The sequence below is a fragment of the Corvus cornix genome, chromosome 4A, assembly GCF_000738735.6.
Source record: "Corvus cornix cornix isolate S_Up_H32 chromosome 4A, ASM73873v5, whole genome shotgun sequence".
Lineage (NCBI taxonomy): Eukaryota > Metazoa > Chordata > Aves > Passeriformes > Corvidae > Corvus > Corvus cornix.
In genome coordinates, this window is record NC_047058.1 from 9,321,161 (window position 1) to 9,343,271 (window position 22,111).

Below are 22,111 nucleotides of genomic sequence, written 5' to 3' on the forward strand. Positions count from 1 at the left end.
GCCATGCAAACACACTAAGGGCAGTGCTAGTATCAGCACGAAAACCCTGGTCTTTTGCCCAAAGCAACATGCTCCACAACACAAAGTCTGTAGTCTTTATACACGTATGTCACAAAAGCGACTGCTAAGTAGACACTATAGTCTTCTCTTCCGTTGCTAAATCATTCCCCATTATGGGTTAGTTTCCAGTGGCTAACCTTGATTCCAGGTGTCAATTATAGGTCTGGAGTTCCGGCAGGCTCCCTGCCTCTCTGCTGCACCGGTCTCCTCCTCCGCGACGCCTCGTCCCGCCGCTCTCCTGCTCTCTCTGCAGGCTTCTTGGAGCACGCAGGCTCCCTGGAACACGTCAGCTCTCTGGATCACGTTGGGTCACCACTTGTGGCATGCTAGCTACTATCGAGGTGGACAAAGAATGCCACAACAAGTTTTCATGCAAAGAAGTCGTTGTCTTCATCTGACTTTATTGTAACATCAACTACATTCATACTGTCTCAATATATATACTGTTCTAAAAATAGCATAGCATTATTTCCAAAAATGGCACAGCAATAACTCATTAATTAGTTTTAGCATCTTGCAGAGTTGTCAGTTCTAACATCCCATCTTATTGTTCACATCCTGTCCACAGCAATTATCCAACAGTCGACCTCCCTGCTTCTCTTGGCTTGCTTCTGCTTTCTAGTTCCTCCTCACATCTCAGGGGTATACGATGATCGGTTTGTGGTCAGAGGACAATTCTGCAAGGTCACTGGGCCAGCCGACAGCCTTCACGTGTAACCACACTGTTATTTCAACAGAGTAGAAATGAGTCCGCTTTCCATCCAGCCCCTCTGCTTCTGCTATAAACTTTAGCTCACTTCAACTTAAGACAACATCAGCTACATTACAGTATGAAAACGAGTCATCTCCAACCTTTACTTTTTCATTTATTATGTTTTAACCATAACTGCTTGTATTTCTTTAATAGAGTAAGTGAAAAATCCTCCAAAAGCCACAGCAGGTATTACTCATTACATACTTAGCAGTTTTTAATGACTAAATTCTATATTCAAAAATGTCTCCCACCTTATAGCTTAACCACAGAACAGATTTTATTGGCCTCCCCCAAGGCAGCTTAATGTTTATATTCTGACTTTTCAATAAAATACCCCTCTTCTTCAAAACAAACTCACAAAACACCAGATCTCTTTTATATAAATCAAATGTATTTTCAGTGTTTTTGTGTTAAGTAACATCAAATGAATGACTTGTATACTGGCATAACACTTAACTGTCTCCTGCTCCTACACACTCTGGGAGCCAATATTTCCACCCTTATGCTTGCTATAAAATTCTTCTCTCTGGTTGAATAACTTAACAAATTGCTATTATGTACATAACCTGGGTAATAAAGAGCTGACAAACTTCACATGCACATTAAGGTAGCCAGCTATCTCATAAGCTTTTGATTAGCAGTGATCAATGGACCATTATTATCGAGCAGAAAAAGATGCTGTAGCAAGTAATTTAGCCCAATTCCTGGCATTGCTTATATTCATTGAGGAAAGATGAAGATCCATGAAGCACAAGTTGTCCATAAATAAAATTGCTTACATGATATTAGAAAACACACATTAACACAAAGCAAGCCATGTAATTCCAAAATGAGCCATCAGAAGAAAAACTACCGTGTGTGTGTTCTTGCACTGCAATGTTTGAAAATGCAATGAAATTCATCCTTGAAATCTCAACTCACCCAAAAAAAAAAGCTATAACTCAGCACCATTAGGAAATATTTTTTACAACTGTTCAGGCAAGATGTTGCAATATGGCCAGTCAATAAAAGCTGCTGTGAAAACAAATGGCTGGGCCTGTTCAGAAAGTTTCAGTAGGTCATCAGACATTTTAATAAATTTTGTTTGATTACTAAATATATCGCTTTTCCCCTACTGACAAACATGGCCTGTTCATGCTACCAGTCTGCAGTGGGCAAGATACTCCTACCTCCATGCAGATGTGGAGCAAAGGAAGCTGGAGAAAATACTCACAGCACCAGCAGTAACTTAGAGGAGTCAACCCGGCACAGAGACCCAAGTGGTTGTGCACCCAGTTTTCTCATGGCCCCTGTTTTTCTGCTATATTTTGCCTCATCATCACTAAGCATCAAACACAGTCCTGGAATAAACACTTCTCATGTAGGATCAGAGCCAAATATTCTGAATTTGTACACTAGGGTTTTATATTATTTTCCTGTGGTGGTGTGGTGCTTTACTATATGCCTACACGTTTCATATGGCTTAACCCTGTTACTCCTTGGCCCCCATTCCCAGTTGGTACACCCCAAGCCCTAGCCGCTCCCCCAATGCTCCCTACATGGTTACTCTCCTCCCCTTGTTCTAGTCGGTTCTCCATCAATCACCTAAACCCCTCTCGTCATTCCAGACAGTTCAGTGTCCATCACCTAGGCCCTCCCTGATTGTCCCTATATGGTGCTTGTCAGTCCCTGGAGACCCTGCCCCTTCTGATACCTCCCCTCTGGAAATCCCCTCAACCTCCACACCCGCCCCCCCCGACTGGGGTATGTGATCCCTTTTCCTCCGCCCCTTAAGATCATTGGGCTGTGTGTATGTCTGTCCCTGTCCATATCCCTCCCCCAGAGATCCTTATTGGTCTCTGGTCAGGCCACTCCCTTTGTAAAACCCTCCTTTATAAGTTGTTGTACACGCTTGGGCGGGGGTTGTTCGCCTTGGGTTTCTTTCTGGAAGTAAATTTGGGACTGTAATCCAGAGACAAGCCTCCTCGCTGCCTTTTATCTTCTGCCTCATCGGGGCTGCTGGCAGCCACAGCACCTGGAGCTTCAGCTCCCCTGGGCAGAGGTGAACTCCAGAGGAGCAGCTTTAAAGCTTTGTGCCTTTGGCTGCTCCCCACTCCTGCCACACACCGCAGGTGCTAGACGGGCTGCAAAGAGCGGCCACTGTGACATTTTTCAGTTCCTTCACCCCTCATTTCAGTACGACTTGTGTCTTTTTGTTACTGCTCTTGGACCTATGTAGCCCCTGTGTTATGCTACAGCACCCAAAAATGATCTGTTTGCTCAGCCTCAGGCTCTTGACTTTGTGAAAGTCAGATCCATTTGATGTACTGACCAAATACTGTATTTATGAAGTCTACATTTAAAAGTTTTATGGAAATCCCATTATATTGGATAGCTCAGAATACTGCAACATATTCCGTGTCACATGCTTGTAGACCAAAGAACAAGCATATATTGGCCCAATTCTAGTTCCACTGAAAGCCAAGATGCTCACATATATTCTGAACATATGACACTCTGGATTTAGCTAGTGAGGAACAGCTCAGGAATGAGTTCATGAATTTAAGTCTTTTGTCCTGTTACAGTCACAGTCAGGCAGAGTCAGGCATTGTATTTCACTCTGTACAAATGAGCCCTTATTTTTTCACACAGAAGGTTGGAAGGGAAATTTCCTACGCTGGATATCTTAGTCTATCTAACTAAAGCAGAATCACAGGATTCAGATGAGCAGGATTCTTCTGTATTGGCCCTTTCTTACCAGTCTCTACTTGATTTATTATGTGGACTACGTAGAGTTTTTGTTGTTCACACTATTTTTTTCCTTCAAAATTGTAAGTATCAATGAAAGCTGAAACACAAGAAAGGAAGTTTCCACTAAATTCTGAATCCAATTTTCAGCCCTTTCTATATCCCACCAAAACATAGTGTCAGAAAATAACTGGAAAATGTTCTATGCTCACTGCTGAGAGAATCTCAGAGCTGTCTTGCATAACAGCACATCTTTATGTGGCAGATGGATGGATCTTGGCTTGCCTGTGAGTGTGCAAGCACCATAATTTCTCCCAGCCCATCAAGAGACAAGGTAGGCAAACAGAGAGAGGCAGGAGAGAGCTCTAATGAGTGGCTGCCTTCTTCATACCTCATGTCAGAATCTTTAACTACTATGTTATACCACAGATAAACTGTTTGTTCAAGGCTCTAATGCATGGGCTGGGGCAGTCAGGTTAAAGACTGTGGCAGAGCCAAGGATGTCTCCAGACCACCAGTGCACATTCAAACTGCAACACCTGAATTTTCACTATAATTGACCTTGGGCTAACAGTGTAAACCCTGAGTTTCCCTCAAAACAGTAAAGCTGTGAGGAGTAGTACACTTATCAAGGCTGTTCACAATGATGCTTCAGGGAGGGAAGTACTTAGAAAGGGAGAATTAGAAAGAGGCTGCTCCTTTTAATCTAAGACATGGAATCAAGACTACTGCAACCATGGCTGAGGAAGCAATACCAGAGGGGAGTGATCCTGCCTCCTGTGTGTACCTCCCAGCCAAGAATGTTATTGCTATGCCAGGATGGTGGGCCAGAGATCCAGCACCGTGTGCTCTTCACAGCTTTGTGCATCCACAATGCCAAGGGACAGAACAGCCTCTGCTCTTCCAGGGAACAGAGCCTACAACCCTCTGTGTATAACTAGGACAAGGGAGAGCTCACTTGTTTACTGCAGGCAAAGAGAAGAACCAGGCTGATGCTGGCCCTACTCTCACCGGCTGCCTTACATGTATAAATAGTCACATCCCAGAAAGATGCCCATAATTGCTGAGTCTGGATAGCAGCTTATTTAAGTCCATAGCAGAGCTTTTAAAACAGAAATTCTTCATCAGCACAACCCTCCCTTGCCGGAAGTTAACATCTCTTTCACCTGAAAGACAGACTTACATAATTCTCTCTCTGGTGACACTAATGAGAAGCTGCTGTGGGGAAAGCTCACTCAGATCCCTCTAAGTGATTTCCTTTAAGTTGTCACAGCTGCTGGCTGCACCACAGCTCCGTACTACTGAATTAAGACCTCCAGAGTAGCACATTCTCTATGTGCTTTGTTTCCTGTATCTGTTTCCATTCTCCTCAGATCTTACCTTTATTCTCTAAACTTAGGCCCACCACAGGTCAGGGCATGAAGTGTCAGAGTGATCCTTAAACGTGAATTCATTCTCCTCCTCCCACATAACCCTCACCTGCCATCACCTCCCTGAATATAGTTAGCTTTCACTCTCTCTTCTCAATCCTTTACTCACACTTTGGTCTTTTACAGGCTTAGTAAGATGCAGACCTACTTTGAAATGTGACATGAAATTTTTCATAGGATTCTATGCTCATTGTCTTTGAGTGACTCCAGATCAGACACGTTCAATTTAAAAGAGGAGTGGGGGGAAGAGAACCAAATGCAGCTAAGTTTCTGACACCTCAGGAGTTTGGCTGCCATCCTGTCTTCCTCAAAGTGTTCTGCAGGATGAAGTGTCCATTTTGAACAGAAAAGGTACCACTGTTCTCTAATCTTGTTCACAGGGATAGCAGGGCCAAAATCCAATCCAAATTGAGGGCATCACTAAAGCTGTCAGATCTGATTTCATAGGCACAAGGAACAGATGCACTGGAAATGGCAGTAATACATTAACCAAAGTCATCCTGCTATAAATTCACAGAAACTAAACCTGTTTCACCCAGCGATTCTCTAATCCTGAAACTCATCCTAACCCTGTCCTTTTTCTTCCCTTTCAATGATGTTACCAAACTCAGTGCCGCTGTTAGAAACTGTCCATAGACAAACTACTCTCTGGTTTCCATATCTGATACCTACCACTGCCTCAGCCTGCTCCTTTCTCTCCTCTTCCTTATCTCTCACATGTCATCTTCCAATAGTGGAGGCTACTGTTTTCACAGTACTGCCTGCTGCACTGCCTTCCAAATCATTGAAGAAAGCTGTGGGAAAGCAGCAAATGTACAAAGTCTTCATGGATCTTCATGGGAAAACTTTGTTCTTTTTCCTTTTGAGAAATGTCAAAACTTAGACTGGGCATTTTTGCAATGCTAAGGGGTCAGTGGGATATTCTGAACATGAGATCATGATTTCATGGGACTCAAGATCTTCATATTGCTGAGAAATCTTCCAAGCCACAGAGAACTGACCAAATTGGATGGAAATAAGACTGTCGGGGCAGACAGAGAAAAGTGGCTTTCAGGTTCTGTGGTGTGCAACTATGGGCAAGGATTTTTTTGGACTCAATATTAAGGATAGGATTCACTGTAAGTTTTCCTTGGGCATATTAGGAAGGACAATATAGACTGATACAAAGCTATAAAGAGTTCTAGAGGCATATGGACACTAAAATATCAGATGCTGGTGACTGGCAAGTTTAAAGCTATCAGCTGTGAACAAATGAGAAGGAAAGCAAAGGGGTAAAATAAATAAAAGATAATTCAGAGATATTCAGGCAAATAAAGAAAAAAATTCAAGTCCAGAAGGCACATGGGATGCTATGAGAGAAGCAGCCTGAATGGCTCGGAGGGACACGGCAGTCAGGGTAATTTATCAAGATGGAAAAATGACATTCTCTAAAACAAGATAAATTAATTATTTGCCTCAGTGCCCCTGAAGGAGAAAAGAAGCTGACAGAAAATGACATGTCATATAGTTCTCAGGGTGACAAGGAGGGGAACTAACAGAGATGCAAGGGTTGAGGCATATATATCCCTGCAGTGCTACTTGGCTGCCCAGGGCAAAGCCTTCAGTGGATGAATACAGACAACATACCAATGGCATGCCAGCAGTGCTCTGCAATGGGGAGGGGCTCTGTCTGATCATTTTCATGAAGCTCAAGACAATTTCTAGGTCTGACTCTCCTTTGCCACAGCCCTCATATCTTCATTTCTGCCTGCAAAAAGTGACTGTGAAATCCTTCCAAAAAAGAACTCTCCTTTTTCCTTGGTGGTAGTTCAACACTTCCTGTTCACAGCTATAAACGTCTAGATAAGGTGCCAAGAAAAAAATCAGGTATGCACGCATATTGCTATTCACAAGGAAAACAGGTCAGAAGCCTTTTCCAAATTCACGTGAAATTAACAGTGGAGTGATCTGACCTTTCACAAACAAGGTGCAGCTCCCTGTGCTCTTGTTGTCTTTCTGCACATTGAAGGGGTTGCTGACTTCTGGATCCTGAAGGGACCTCAGTGTAAGATAGAAGACTTACATAAGTATAACCAACTCACTAGAGCTAAAGTTGGAGTGAATAACTATTTGATTAATAGAGAGGGACACACTAACCTACAAAAAAGCAGAATGCAAAATTCTTTGTCACACTTTTCCAGATTTTAAGAACTACAATAATGATCAAAACTTGAGATAGAGACCACTAAAACAAGATCTGATATACATTTGGCATTACTGTTGGTTTACTTTCCACAAGCTCAGAAAGTCTTTTGGATACTGTGATACATAGATAACAAGATTGCATGGGGTAATATTATTTTGGATCATTACAAGTGGCATTACAGGCAAGCCTTATCAACAGCTGTTTAACCACATAGAGAGATAAATTTTGAAGAAAAGATAACACGCTTGCAGTAAACTAGGAAAATTGCAGTAAACTTGGAAACTAATCTAGAAATTGTCTGTTCCTCTGCACAAGTCTGACCAATTCATTTGTCAGCTGTATATTCTCTGCCTCCAGTGTACAAAACGACATTGCGCAGTATTATTATGACACACAATGCAGGCAGGCAGTTACACAGAGATAGATGAACATAAGGTCTGGGAAGAAACAGATAAGATGGGAAATACCGTTAGTATATTTAAGCAAAAGAGCCTCAAATGAGGCTGCTTGAATTACCTCTTTTCAGGTGTGAGCTGGATGATCATGGCAATTGTTCACTTTAGACACTCTAAAAAAGGTAATCAAAAAAGAAAAGAGAGATAATTCAATTTAATATAAATAAACTAGGATAATAAATCTCTGTCTAAACTGGGATGTAAATCCTTTCCTGTTATGCTTCATTCTATGCTTCTAAAGCAGCATGTGTGTGAATCTGATGAGGTACAAGAACTGCAAAACCAAGCTACAATGGCATGCATGGAATCACGTGTGAAGTGCTGTAACTAAGCTAGAGGCTATGCAAGACAAGGATAATATTTTCCTGTTGACATTTTATAGATGCTCTTTTACCTTTGCAGAAACTGAACTTCTTACAAGCTTCACACAGTAACTGACATACTTGAATCTCTGATACTAGAATTTCTTTCAGAACTTCAACAGCTTATAAGAAAGAGGGAGAGTGAATTTTTACACTGGTAAATAGTGATAAAACAAAGCAGAATGCTTTTAAATTTAAAGATGAGAGGCTTACATTAGATATTAAGAAGAAATTCTTTACCCAGAGGGGAGAAAGGCGCTGGCAGAAGCTTCACAGAGAGGTTGTGGATGGCCCATCCCTGAAAGTGTGCAAGGCCAGGCTGGAGGGGGCCCTGAGGTACCTGGTCTAATCCCTGCCCATTGCAGGGGAGTTGATACTAGATGGTCTTCAAGGTCCTTTCCAACCCAAACCATTCTGTGATACTATGATTTCTTCCACTGCCTCAGCCACAAGACAAAGCTGGAGAGGAATACTAGGACTAGGATTTGTCAGTGTGTGTTTTTAGGGAGTTGTTTTGCCACAAAGCAATGGTTAGAGCAGTTGGAACACCAACAGGAGCAGATGCCAGAGACAAGAATCATTGACAGACCAGCAGGTTACACATGGATCCTGTTTCTTTCTGGCTTTTTACAGAGACGTTGTGGCAAAATGTACCTCAGTTAATGCATGCATGTAGGAACATCCTGCAGCATTTGAAATCAAGTGCCAGAGAATAAAGAAGCATTGAACAACTCTTCTGTCCAGCACAACCTGTCCTTTACATATTGCTATCCTAAAATTACTGATTGTCCTAGGGTCTGACTGAATTTCTATTCTTTGTCTAAAATTGAGTCGTCTTACTCTTTGCGAACAATAGACACCTCACGTCCCTGGACAGTGATATCTTGGTACCATCTGCAGTAGATAGGAGCATGCAAAAACTTTGGTGATCTCATAGGGTATGTGGATGCACTGGACCCCAGGGTGGCTAACATCTCTTTGCAGTAGAATTTTAACTTCTTATTTCCTAACACCTTGTAAACGACAGTAACTTCAATGTTCCTGTTTTATGCTCCAGCTCTTTCTTGTACTTTCTTCACTTCTGAATGATCTTTTTGTATTGGAATGATTTACAGTATACACTATGCACAATATACATTATACACTTTAAGAGTGGTTTCTTTGTTTCCTTACCTTGCAGTGGAGTAATCTCTTTTTAGAGATTTCTATACCTTCCTCTAACTGCAAACTTCTGATACACACTGGAGCCAGTACATTTGCCTCTGGTGTAAGGACAGATCTGAAATGTGAATGATCTAGGTAAACACTTTCTGTTACCTCCGAGTTTGAGATTTTGGAGACTGTGGCTACACTTTGCAGATTTTTTCCTATCCTCCAAGCCATAGGTGCCGGCTTTTCTTCATTGCATTAAAATTATTCTTCCTTTGTTTATTCCTGACCAGAACTGTTCAAAACTTAAACTATTCTTATCCCAACCCACATTTTACCTTTTCCCAATTCTCCTCCCCATCGCACAGCTATGTGTTAGTTACTGGCTGGGGTTAAACCACAGTAACCTTTATAAGAGCTATCTATAACCTGTTAAGTTTTATGTAAGATTCACCCCTAGATTCTACTAAATCATTTATTTTTGCCTTTTTCCTCCTTGGACTTTCTGTAGAAACTAAGTACAGCATAGTTTTTTCATAAAGGCTGAACAACAAGAAGTTTAGATAGGAAAGGACACAGCAGCTCCCTTCTTGCACTGTGTCCATTTGCTTTTAGGTTTTTTTCTTAGTTATTACACTATATAATGCCCAAAACAAGATAATTTCAGCTGCTTTTCTGGAATGCTGCAGCAAAGTTTTGGGACACAATTAAAGCTCCTGCGATCACAAAAAGCAGGCGGGCAGCAGCACAGAAGCAGCGATGGCATTTTTAAAGCTGCCAAAACATAAACCCACAGTCGGAGCACCAAAAGCTGGAAGGCACTGGGGACTCAACGGGAACCAGGGTTGGCAGCAGCGACCCCGTGTCTCCGGCGCTCGCAGCGGCCTGCGGGCGACACCGCGCGGCAGCTGCGGCCGAACGCAACCGACGGCGCCGGGACACGGCGGCCGCCTGCCCCTCGAAGGCAGCGGGGAGAGCTCGGACTCCCCCAGGCCCCATCGCCTGCGAGCAGCGCGGGGATACCTCATGGAAAAGCCATAATGAGCCATAGAATCACAGAATGGTTTGAGTTGGAAGCGATCTTAGAGATCATCTCGTTCCACCCTCTGCTGTGGGCAGGGACTCCTTCCACAAAGAGACTAGAGAGAAGGCAAAAGAAGCCGGAGTGCAGGTTCTGTTTGAATGAGCTAACCACTCGAAGCATGTAACTATATTAAGGAAAAACCGCACTGGAAAGTCAAGTCCATCCTGAAAATAAAAGATGAGAACTGCTGGAGTCTAAGTCCAATAGCTGAACTTCAAAGCAAGGGCATTTTCCTCCTGTTTTAAGTGAAAAGTTCAATAGACTCAAGCCATTCACTTCCATAAACCAGCCATGGTTTAAACCATCTCAGTGCTGGATAAAGTTGGCTTCTAATGGATTGTTGTCCACACATCAACTGTCTCCTACCCTTGATCCCACAGTAAATGCCTAATGCTGTATTGAAGCCCACACCAATGAATCTCAGACAGTAAATCAAAATGAGACAGTTTAAACACATATATTTTTATCTGCCAGAAGTTCAGCAAAATTTCTTCAGTGACATTTAGATGGGATGACATCTTTGTCATCCTGTCAGGAGCTGCATAAAAGTGCAAAAGCATGTAATTCCCTGGACACTGAGGCATGTGCCAGCACTTGAGCAGGGAACACTTAGCTCTTCTTAGGGTCCCTACACTATTTCTGCAAGGCAAGGACCAGCTGTATCCTTGGCCTGGCTGCTGCCCTCTGCACATCTACTAAGGAGGCATCCAGGAATGAGGAAAGCACATAATTTTTGGTGACCTCTCCCTGGAGGAAGGAACTTTCAGTCTTCTCTACTATATATCCTGGGCAGGGTTGGCTGTCAGGAAGTATTTTTAGTTTGAGGTGGTTAAATTTATGCCACATAAATCTCAGTGGTCTCTCAGCTAGCAAAGGATGGCAGATGGCTACGAGTCTCTGTAAAGTGTCTGGACTTGAGGCACAAGGCTCAATACAGGTAGCCAGAGTGCAGACCCACTCCACTCACCTGGGCTGCAAGATGGGCATGCAGAGGGTGGTGTCAGCCAGAACAAGTTATCTCTGTAGATCTGTAGGTGTAGATGCTGTTCCAGCCCTCTGCCACTTCATCCATCCACCTCCTTCACCAAGCACAACTTAATTGCTCCGTGTCCCTGTGAACCAATAAGACAGGGCAGCTGAGAATGTTTTGCTGCCACCATATCAGCCCATTGTGGGAGTCTGTCAACATCAGTACAATCAGGTCTGGACAATCACTATTTTTGTGCTGGTTTGCTTCCCTCCCAAACGTCATTCCAATTCAGAGGAACGAGTATGTTAAATTCTCTCTTAAAACAACTTTCTGTGCATGTATTCATTTACCTTACCAATCTTGCAGAATAAAGTTGCCTCTATGACTCTTGCACCCATCTTTTAAGTTGGCCCAAATAAAGCAGGCTTCAAGAATGTAAGCCCTTAATCATGGAAAACCCAAATGGCTTTTCAGGAAAATTAATTTTCTTGTCTATTTCAGCAGAAAGTCTTCACATAACTAAATTTATTTGATGGATGTTGTCACAACACTCAGCCTTTTCACACTGAAGATTAATTGCTTCTAGAAATAGGTAAACGTCATTCACCCAAGAGGTAGGATCCCAGCTTCAACAGAATAAACAGACCTTTTCCTGCACCTGGGCACAACAGACTCCATCAGTGCCAAAGTAAGAAGGTCAATGCACAAAGAGAATCTCAGAGCAGTAGTGGGCACTACCAGCAGCCAGCTTTACTCACAGGGGTAAAATGGCACCTCCCAGAGAGAATCCCTCTATTTCCCCCAGGTCTGGGATGACTTTTAATTCAAAAGAAGGGAGCAATGTTTATAAAACCATCAGAGCATTGAAATTAACAGGGTTGCTCCTACATGAAGATTTTCAGCATCAGAACAGTAAGCAGTGTCTTATTTGGAGAGAGTTTTGAAAGTGGCAGGTAATTTTATTTCGTACCTGTCCCTCTGTTGTTATCTGGCCCTCATGTCTCAGCAGTAATTTTGCATTCATCAGCAAGGCCAGTTAAAAATCGCCTGAACTGCCGTTTGACCAAGTGCTTATCTGCACAACTGCACAACCCATACCATCAGTTAGGAAAAACAATTTTCCCTGGCTACTAGAGACAGCCTAATTACCTAATCTGACAGGTTATTAATGGTCCAAGTCAACAAAAAGTATAATGGATGCTGATAAGCATAAGCTGCCTGGACATTTGGCACGTACAACACAGCTAGAACTCATTACTGTGAAAAGCTGTCACTGGCCACAGGACTAAATTGTCTGATTTCTCAGGGTTTCATTTAACAGGTCTATCAACATGATAGAGAGACAAACTAGCAAGTTTAGTCCATTAATGAGGACTGTGAATCAGCTGAACAGTATAAAAGATATTTATGTAGCAGGTCAATGTAAAAATAAATCTCTGCTTCATTTCTTGATAGTTTTAACACCCTTGCCTCCATACTAGGAAGGAGAGCAGCACATGTCCATGTTCACCAGGAAATGGGCAGCAAGAAATATGACAGAGCCCTTGTTTAAAGCATTGTCAGCGCTCCCATAACTCACTACAAGTGCTGCACTATTTCATGGGTCTGTTTTAAAGATCCAATTACTAGACTCACATGATCCCATCAGAAGAAAAACCCATCAGGTTTTCATTTTAGAGTGGAAAAAGAGACATATTACTTGCAGGTACTGGCAGCAGTGGACAAAGGTGTATCCTGAACAGCTCCAAGACAGAAAGCATTCAAACAGGATCTCATGGTACCAGTTAGTTGTTGTAATATCAGGGTCCTACAGGCCACTCTTTTAATCGTTTAATCCTTCCCCCTGAGGTGTAAATGCCTGGCGATAGCATCATTGAGGCATTTAAGGATGAAAAGAAAGAAACAGGTTTGTCCAGTAGGCTTCAAATTGTAGTTAGCACATTCCAACGCTGATAGTCGCTGGAACTGCACCACAATGCCAAACAGCAGCTCATGCCTCTAACACCCATGAGATAGGTTTTTCCCAGAAACTACTTAAATTCAATCTGGTTCATTGACCTTTTTTTAATTAAGTAGAACATATTTTATTTTGTTTTGTTGCTCCAATTCCCTGTGAGATCTTTCATCCAGTTCTGTAGGTAACCCACTTCTTCGCTTAAGCATCCATCTTCTACTGCTCATAAAATTAAAGGGTTTAAGAGGGTTACCTTGGCAATCAATACTCCAGTAGATCTCATGTATGTTTTGAGACATGTCCCATCATTAAGCAAAACTGCACACCACTGAAATATTTATTTCTGTATCTCTGTAAATCCCCAGCTTCATGACAGCCACACCTTGGAAAAATGTGAGACACCTACCCACATTAGTGTGCCCTGGATGATGTTCCTAAGTGACCTGCAAAATGAAGATACTTCAGGGTGTTCCGCATTTACAACAGCTTGTACTCCCTGAAAATAAGAATCCCAGTGGCTCACTCAATGCTTGCATTGCTTAGAGCACATTAGGGCTAAAGCCCAGATTCCAGATAAAGTAATTGATTTCTTTGCATGGTTTTTCCTCTACCCAGCAGTAAAACTACAAATATCAACATAAACATTCTGTGGCAAACTCAAATTCTTTAAACCACAGCAAAGAGAAATGCAAAGCAATTTTGCTTAGAACTGCCAAGTGAACCACATCAAAAACAGTCTTTCATTAATGTTAAATTTTTCACCACTGTTGGGGTTTAACCCCAGACAGCAACTAAGCACCACACAGCCACCCAGTGGGATAGGGAAAAGAGAAAGGTAAATGTGAGAATACTCGGTTGAGAAAAAGACAGTTCCATAGGAAAGCAAAAGCTATACACACAGGCAAATCAAAACAAGGAGTTCATTTCCCACTTTCCCAGGACAGCAGGGTTCCATTACGCATACAGTGACTCAGGAGGACAAACACCATCACTCCAAATATGCCCCCTTCCTCCTTCTCCCCCAGCTTTATTGCTGAGGATGAGGCCATATGGTTGGGGATATCCCTCGGGTCAGCTGGGATCAGCTGTCCTGGCTGTGTCCCCTCCCAGCTCCTTGGGCACCCTCCGCCTCTCGCTGCTGGGGTGGGGTGAGGAGCAGAGAAGGCCTTGGCTCAGGGTAAATCCTGCTCATGTAACAAAAACAACCCTGTGTTATCAACACTGCATCCAGCACAAATCCAAACCATGGGCCCAAAACAACTACTGTAGAGAAAATTAACTCTATCCCAGCCAAAAACAGCACAACCACTTTCTCGAAATCCCATTATATCTAACCAACACGAACGGCTCATATCGTCCACAAGACTATTGGTGATATTGGATGAAATTGGAGGTTGCAGACATTTAATGGATATAATTATTGTCAACAGAGAGGGGAAGTCATGACATAACCTGCAGGATATCATCATTCCTTAAAACTATTATTGGGCTAAAACCACAGTCATTCTGTTGCATTAGTTCTGTATAATTGAGCCAGACCTGTTTCTCTTTTCCTATAACTGGGTAACACCAGTTACATCTTCAACAACCACATAACTGCTCACCTGTCTGACATTCCTCACTTGCCTCTCAGTAACTTCTAGACCAGACTTTGCACCAGTTCACTACTGCAGGGTACCTGGGGGTCCTGGAGGCTCCGGGCACTCCTACATATGTATGCAATAACACTGCAGCCCATAGCAAAGACGTGAAGCTAAACATGCACAAACAGCGAAGTCTCCTTCAAACCAGGCTCTTCACCCTGCAGATGACTTTGCATACTGCTTCACTATGAAGTTAAAAGAATTCTTCTCTGCAAACATTTCCAGAAAAAACATTATCAAAAGTGGTATTATGGAGTCCAAGAAAACACAGCATCTTTACAGAGCTAAGAGCAACCTGCAGTAATCTGAAGTGTAGTTCTCTGTTGCTATTCCTTTTCTCATTTCTAGAGTGCACATCATTTCCACCTATGGTGTAAGTATCTTTGCACATCTAATGTAAATACTTTGTAAAATCTAGGGCCAAGCAAGCTAGTGATCACAAAATGAATGCATTTTCTGCTATTGGATTACAAACCCGCAGAAGCCTTAATAAAATACAAAGGGAAAAATACACAAAACGGCACAAAGGTCTGCAGGAAGTGACATAAAAATTTAATTAGTATTAGGCAAATATTCTTATGCTGTTCTTTCATGTGTATATGTAAAAATCAATTAACAGAGCATATACCTAACAGTATTTCATGATTCTGCTTTCCCTGACTATTGGAAAGCTACAACACAATCCAGCATTTAGCCTTGCTTTAGAAAGCTATTTGCTTCAGGTCTGTGTTTTGACCTAAGAAAACCTTTTCCTTTCACATCACTTGATGTAATATCAGAAATCTTACTTAATTCTGTCACAAGATGCTCAGTAAAACGAAGACATTCAGCTTCCCTCACTATAAGGGCAGTTTTTCCCCAAACTTTCTTTACATTTCTACATGTACCACAAGAGGGAGCACAGAGTTCACCTTTCTTAAGCTCTGCCAAAGAAGAGGTAGAGATAAACTATTCGATGTAGTCATAAACTGTGACCAAAGTCAGGCTAGGAGTTCACAGTGTTTTTATACAGCACACCGGTGCTCAGACAAAGAATAGGGCCAGGTTTCTGCTTTGAGAAAGGTGTTACCTCACATTCAAACCATGCAGAGCTCTCTTCAAAGCCAGAAGATGCTGCAGACCTCACCTGAAGAACAGAGGGACACAGGCTGATGCCACAGGAGGGTAAAATCAAGGTAATCCTGATTGGAAGAAGCCTGCAGGCTCATCACAGCAGTGTGAATAGGATATTTGGAAGAAATTGTTCAGCCTTTCCTAGCATATCAGATATACATGTGGGAGCAGGGACAGATGAGGAAAATACACTCTTCTGACTGCACATACTGCTTTTAATGGCAGCGTACTGTGATTTTGCATTAAACACCATCAGAAAATAGCTCCCTAAAAAAAACCCCTGAATCTCCTCTTCTGCAGCACACATGGCAACAAAGAGGGAAACAGTACAGGAGGGTCTCCTGGGTCGTTCCTTCCTTCTCTCACTCCCCCCCACCCCACCTATCTTCTCCTATAGTCATCAAAACTCTTTTTCAGTTACAAAACTGAGTAGTTATAACAATTAGAGATACATCTTAAATCCAGATTACTACAGGTTGCTGCTGAAATATTATGAAACTACTGTTAACAGCAACAGTTAATGTCCTATTCCGGCAGAGCAGTCAGACAGATGCTTAAGCACATTGACTTCCAATCTGTGGCAGTTACACTCCATGCCATGGTTACCACTTGTATCAAACACAGCAACTTACATATCCTTAAACTCTGCTGCATAAAGATGGACACAAACTTTCTAGGAGGAGGAGAAGAAAACTCTCTGCCTCACTCTTGCTTTCCTCTCCGATAAAGTCACTGGGCTGGTGTTACCTAACTCAAATCCAGGCTGCATTTGTACCATCCTTCACAATTGGTTTCCAACATGAGGTTGAGGGGTTTGCTCAGTTCAGGTCTTCACTGCTTAGTTGTTTCCTTTTGATGATTCACTCAATTTCAATTCCAAATAGTTGATTACAGAATAATTTTATATGGTGTTTGCTGTTCAGAACTGGTTCATAAAATAAAAAAGCCAAGCAACTAACACAAATACGTCTTCCATGCTTTCAACCTGTGGAACCAAGTTATAAACTCTTCACAATTTAAAACAACAAATAGGTTTCCTTTTTTTCTAACATCCCCGTGGAGTCCTGCAAGGTCAGCTCAGCTGCAGATAACAGTTAGTTCCCTCTGTTATTGTCAACAGCCCTCACGAACACCACCCCTGGCAGACTCCAGGTGCTTGCAGTTACCAAGAGTGCCACAGCTCAGAATGACACATGATTAGAGGGATGGAACACTTCTTCCCGTGAGGAAAGGCTGAGACAATTGGGATTGTTCAGCCTTCAGGAGTAGGCTTCAGGGTGACCTTCAGGGCAGCCTTCTAGTACCTGAAGGGAGATTTCAAGAAAGATTGAGAGATTTGTCATAAGGGCATGTAGGGTTAGGACATAGGGAAATAGCTTTAAACTGGAAGAGAGGAGGCTTATGTTAGATATTTGGAAGAAATTCTTCCCTATTAGGGTGTCGAGGCACAGCACAGACAAGCTGTGTCTGCCCCATGCCTGGAAATCTTTAAGGCCAGGTTGGATGGGGCTTGGGGCAACCTGATCTAGTAGAAGGTGTTTCTGCCCACAGCAAGGAAGTTGGAATGAGATGATCTTTAAAGTCCCTTCCAACCCAAACCATTCTATGACCTTTACAGTTGACACAATCCAGGCCTGATTCCCATTGTACTTGCAGTCACGAATGAGCAGCAGAACTCCTGTTGTCAGAAACCTGGGCTACAATCCCGCACACCCAGTCAGACTCTGTACCTCAATAAATCCACCAAAGGAGTTTCCAAATCACTCTATTATCAAACACAGGGCTCTCTGATCTTTAAAAAGACAAAAGTGAGTCAGTGAAGCAATCCACAAAACAGTTCAGGAACCTCACTACAGCTACATTTGTTTTGTACTAAACATCCAGGGTACTATTGAATAGCTGTGAGCACATGAACGCACTAAAAGAAATGTACTTCTACAGACTCTCATCTATTGATTGGCTACTTCACTTACAGTTTTGTTATGGGAAAAGATACAGATGCTGTGGATTTCTACAGTTATGCCTTCTATAAAATTTCTAGTGTACTAAAGTGGGTATATTAAAAGAAAAATCAGATAGTTCAGTCAACAAGGCTGAACATGGGAAACCACTTTATGTACAGAGAACTGCCCAAGTTTCTTTCACCATTCCACCTCTCCATGCCTCAAATCCCCATAATGGCAGTAGCAAAATTGTTATAAAGGCTAGGATGAAACAACACTTACTACAGTTGCGGAAGATTGAGACACAGACAACACAAAGATTGTAGCAGAGTTTCTTTTGCACATTACTGGACAGTTCACAACTCTTTGAAGACTTCAGTCCCTGTCTGTGAGTTGGAATTAGTCACATTAGCATTTGGGAAGAACCAGGTAGCTCCATATCTGCATAAATGAACCCCAGAGGACCTCAGACAATACTGAAGAACACACCTGGTAAAGACTTGTTTCTAAAATAATTATGGCAATACAGAATAAAGTAATCAGAAACAGTTTGTCCAGTGGTTATTCTGCAGCTAACACAAGGTTATATTTAGGGCTTAAAAAGGGAAAGTATGTAGTGTGTATTTTACGGGTACAACATATTTTACAATTGTAAATGGGTAAACATCAGATGTGAATTATTTTAAACAGACTCAGCTTTCCCAAAAATAATTTATTAGCAAAGAGTGTGCGACCACTCCAATTTCACATATGAATAAATGATGCACGTAGAAGTGGTGATTTGTTGTCAAGGGCTAGGAAAGGAAGAAGGAATGTGGTCTTCCAAGGCTAGTCCAACTTTCACAGTCAGCTCCTAAATAATTTGAAAAAAAGTAATTTTCACTCTAGGAGTATGCAAACATGGTAGAGGACTGATACTCCTCAGAAAGGATAAAATATGAACCCTTAAACAGAGATAAAACCTGGTTTGTTAGTTTATTATCTAGCACTTTCTAATAAAAAATAAATTAATATTCCATTGTTTTTATTTATTCTTGGACTTGTGGCACCCTAGGTTCTACCAGTTTTTTTCTCCATAAATGCAGTCTAGAAACTTTAAAAAGTTAAAACATACATTTTTTACATTTTAGAAGAGATGAGAGCCTCATTTAATTTTGACCCCAAAGGGGTGGCTTTAGCAGATCCAGTAAATATTACTTTATCATAACAGCACTGCTAGAGGTATCTGTGCACTAAAGAGCTCTTCACTTTTCACCTAAAGGGTTTGAGAAACAGTTCATTACAGCAGCTGCTGAGAGAACACTCAGTGCAGTATGCTTAGGTCATTCCAGGTATCTCGCAATACTTTTGTGTCACTTGAACAGGAACCTCTCACATGCCAGCCCTTCATGAACAGTCAATCTCCGTCAAGAACCAAATGCAAAAAGGGAAGACTGGGGCTCTCTGTTTATTTGCCTGCATAAAATCAAAGGTCTGCAGAGAGGAAAGGAACAGATCTGAAAGTGAGACTGCCAACAGATTTGGATGGGGACACAACAGAGAGACATCTGCTCCAGGCAGGTTGGTCAGAATGAGCAGAGTGTCTGCCATCTCAACACAATGCCTTCTCCATAGTCAGCAACATTCCAATTATTATCTTATTCTTCTTGAAACTCCTATTTTATTGTGCTCTTGAATATGCAGCACAGAAAGGGAAGCTGAATTGCGATGTACTGCACACACATTTTTTTTCCAAGCAGTCACATATGCTTAATCAGCAAAAAGCACTTACATTATTTTCACAAGTTATTAACTGAAATGGGAAACCAGCTTACTGTGATTCCATTACAAAAGAGTTACTGCACTCTGGTGCAGCTGGTATAATAAGTATCAATTGGCTTGAGAGAACTCAACTAAGGCTGTACCACAACATTCAGTCTTGCAGTTCCCCAGTATTTAGAGGATTGCCACACATAACCTAGATCTAATCCCATAAAACGAAAGAGAGATGCTCATCTTCAAGTTCACACAGATCTTCAGGCCTCTGTGTAAAACAGAAATAGAATGAGAAACCAGTTGTGTTAATAAGAATATGAGCAATCCAAAGAGGTATATTGGCATTAAAGGTTTTCAGCACTTTTCATCTGGTTCCTAGAGCATCAGCCAAAGTTGATGTAGAGCTCTAATCAGAATCACTTCCGCTTTACCCAAGTTTGCACCTAATTCTCTACTTAGCAGCTATTTCCCCTCTTCAAGCCAATAAAGATCTATGCTGAGCTATCAACCAACTCCTTGGACACTCTTCAAGTAATTTTTCCTGTTAACATGATCACATATTTCATCTCAGAACTTTCTTTCAATATCGATATAGGCAGGCTTTGTTTTCTAAGCCTAAATATTAAACTTCATTAATATATATTTATGTATGTATTTAAGGCCATATAAAGAATGCTGAAATACATTATCAACATGCCAAGAGACATCTCAAGCACAGCAAACACCAGTGCCCCTCATGCAGTTGCAACTCTGCTGTCACCCACAAACAGATGCATATGCTTTCTTTTGTCTTTCAAACAATCTGTGGACAAGGTGAGCTTTATGATTCATCTGTCACATTTTACTTTGTATGGGAGCCAAAGAAAACCAAGAATGCAGTAGCAACAAGGTTGGTTGAACACAAAGTAATGAAAATATATTTAAATCCCACCCTTTTAGGGCATTTTTCAATGGCATTAAGCAGCAACTATGACATAGGTTGCTCAGCTCACAACATGACACAATACAAATCCAAAATAACAACTCAAACGTCAGTAAGCAGTGTAAATGTGACCTGCTTGAGAACATCTGAAAAATACAGATGTGTTGTGGGTTGACTCTGGCTAAACACAAGGTGCCTACCAAGCTGCTCTCTCTCCTCTTTGACAGAGAGGGGAGAAAAAAGGATATTTTCATAGATTAATATAAAAACAGTTTAATAATGCAAAAGCAAAGGCCAGGCACAGAAGCAAAGGAAGACAAAAGATTTATTCTCTATTTCCCATTGGCAGAAAATGTCCAGCCACTTTTGGGGAAGTAGGGCTTCGGCCCATGTAGCAGCTGTTCTAGAAGACAAATGTCATAATAATAAATGCCCTACACTCTTTTCCCTTAGCATCTATTGCTGAGCAGATATCATATGGTCTGGGATATCCCTTTGGTCAGGTGGGGTCAGTTGTCCTGGCTCTGCTTCAACATGGGTCTCTTCCACCACAGGCTGCAGTCCTTCAGGAACAGACTGTTCCTAAGTGGGTCCCCCATGGGGTCACAAGTTCTGCCAGCAAACCTGCTCCTGCACTGGCTCCCCCTGGGGTCATCTACCTGCTCCAGCTTGGTGTTCTCCCTGCGATGCAGGTGGATCTCTGCTCCACCATGGACTGCAGGGGCACAGCTGCCTCACCATGGCCTTGCACCACAGGCTAGAGGTAAATCTATGTTCTGGCATCTGAAGCACCTCCTGCCCTTCTTTTTCACTGACCTGGGTGTCTGCAGAGCTGCTCCTCTTATATTCTCACTCCTCCCTCTGGTTGCAGTTGCTATTGTGCAGGTTTTTTCCTCTTCTTAAACCTGTTATCCCAGAGGTGCTACCAGCAATGCTTATGAACTCAGCCTTGGCCAGCAGTGGGTCCATCCTGGAGCCAGCTGGCATTGGCTCATTGAACATGGGGGAAGCTTCTGGCAACTTCTCACAGCAGCCACCCCTGCAGCTCCTCACAGAAGCTTTATCTGCTGTCCAGGTTGCTCTTGCATTTGGTTTGTTTGGAACACAGGAGTAACAAAACTTAGTCACTTCTGGCTCTTGGGAGATCTCATTGGAATTCCTGGGCATGCTCTCCAAGATTCAGGGGCTTCTCTTTGACCACAGACATATGTGCAACTGTAACACATGTAACTATAAAACAAGCACATCACTGGGTATTTCACATCCAGGAGATTCCTTGATGAAGTTCTGACAGTTTCTTTAGTCAGAGGAAATTAGATCACTCAAATCTTGTTTCCTGGAATTGACAGAAACTACATTAGACATCTGTAGGATGCATAGAATCATTGTTTTTTCCATCACAAATGAGTCCCTAAGCCTTTGAACACAATTAAGGTCTTGTGAATGTGGCAGTCTGAGCTTTATGAATAGGGCAATAAAGTATGAAATGTCAAGAAAGCGCCATGTAAAAAACCCACTTTCTGTAAATGTTATCCAGAGTCGTCTTTCATACAGGCACCTTACTTTTTCAGGAGTTAGCATCACAAAGTGCTGTCCAAAACCTTC

The 22,111-nt window shown here is 42.1% G+C and overlaps 1 long non-coding RNA gene across 1 annotated transcript; it reads right to left on the bottom strand.

The window, feature by feature from the left end:
• Positions 1 to 485: 485 nt before the first annotated feature.
• LOC104694420 lies at positions 486 to 21,453 on the bottom strand. The gene is made up of 4 exons (XR_752726.3): positions 21,323 to 21,453; positions 11,174 to 11,318; positions 7,673 to 7,724; positions 486 to 782 (listed from the first exon to the last, which is right to left on the bottom strand). It is a non-coding gene; the product is annotated as an uncharacterized LOC104694420 (long non-coding RNA).
• Between the last annotated feature and the right edge of the window lie 658 nt (positions 21,454 to 22,111).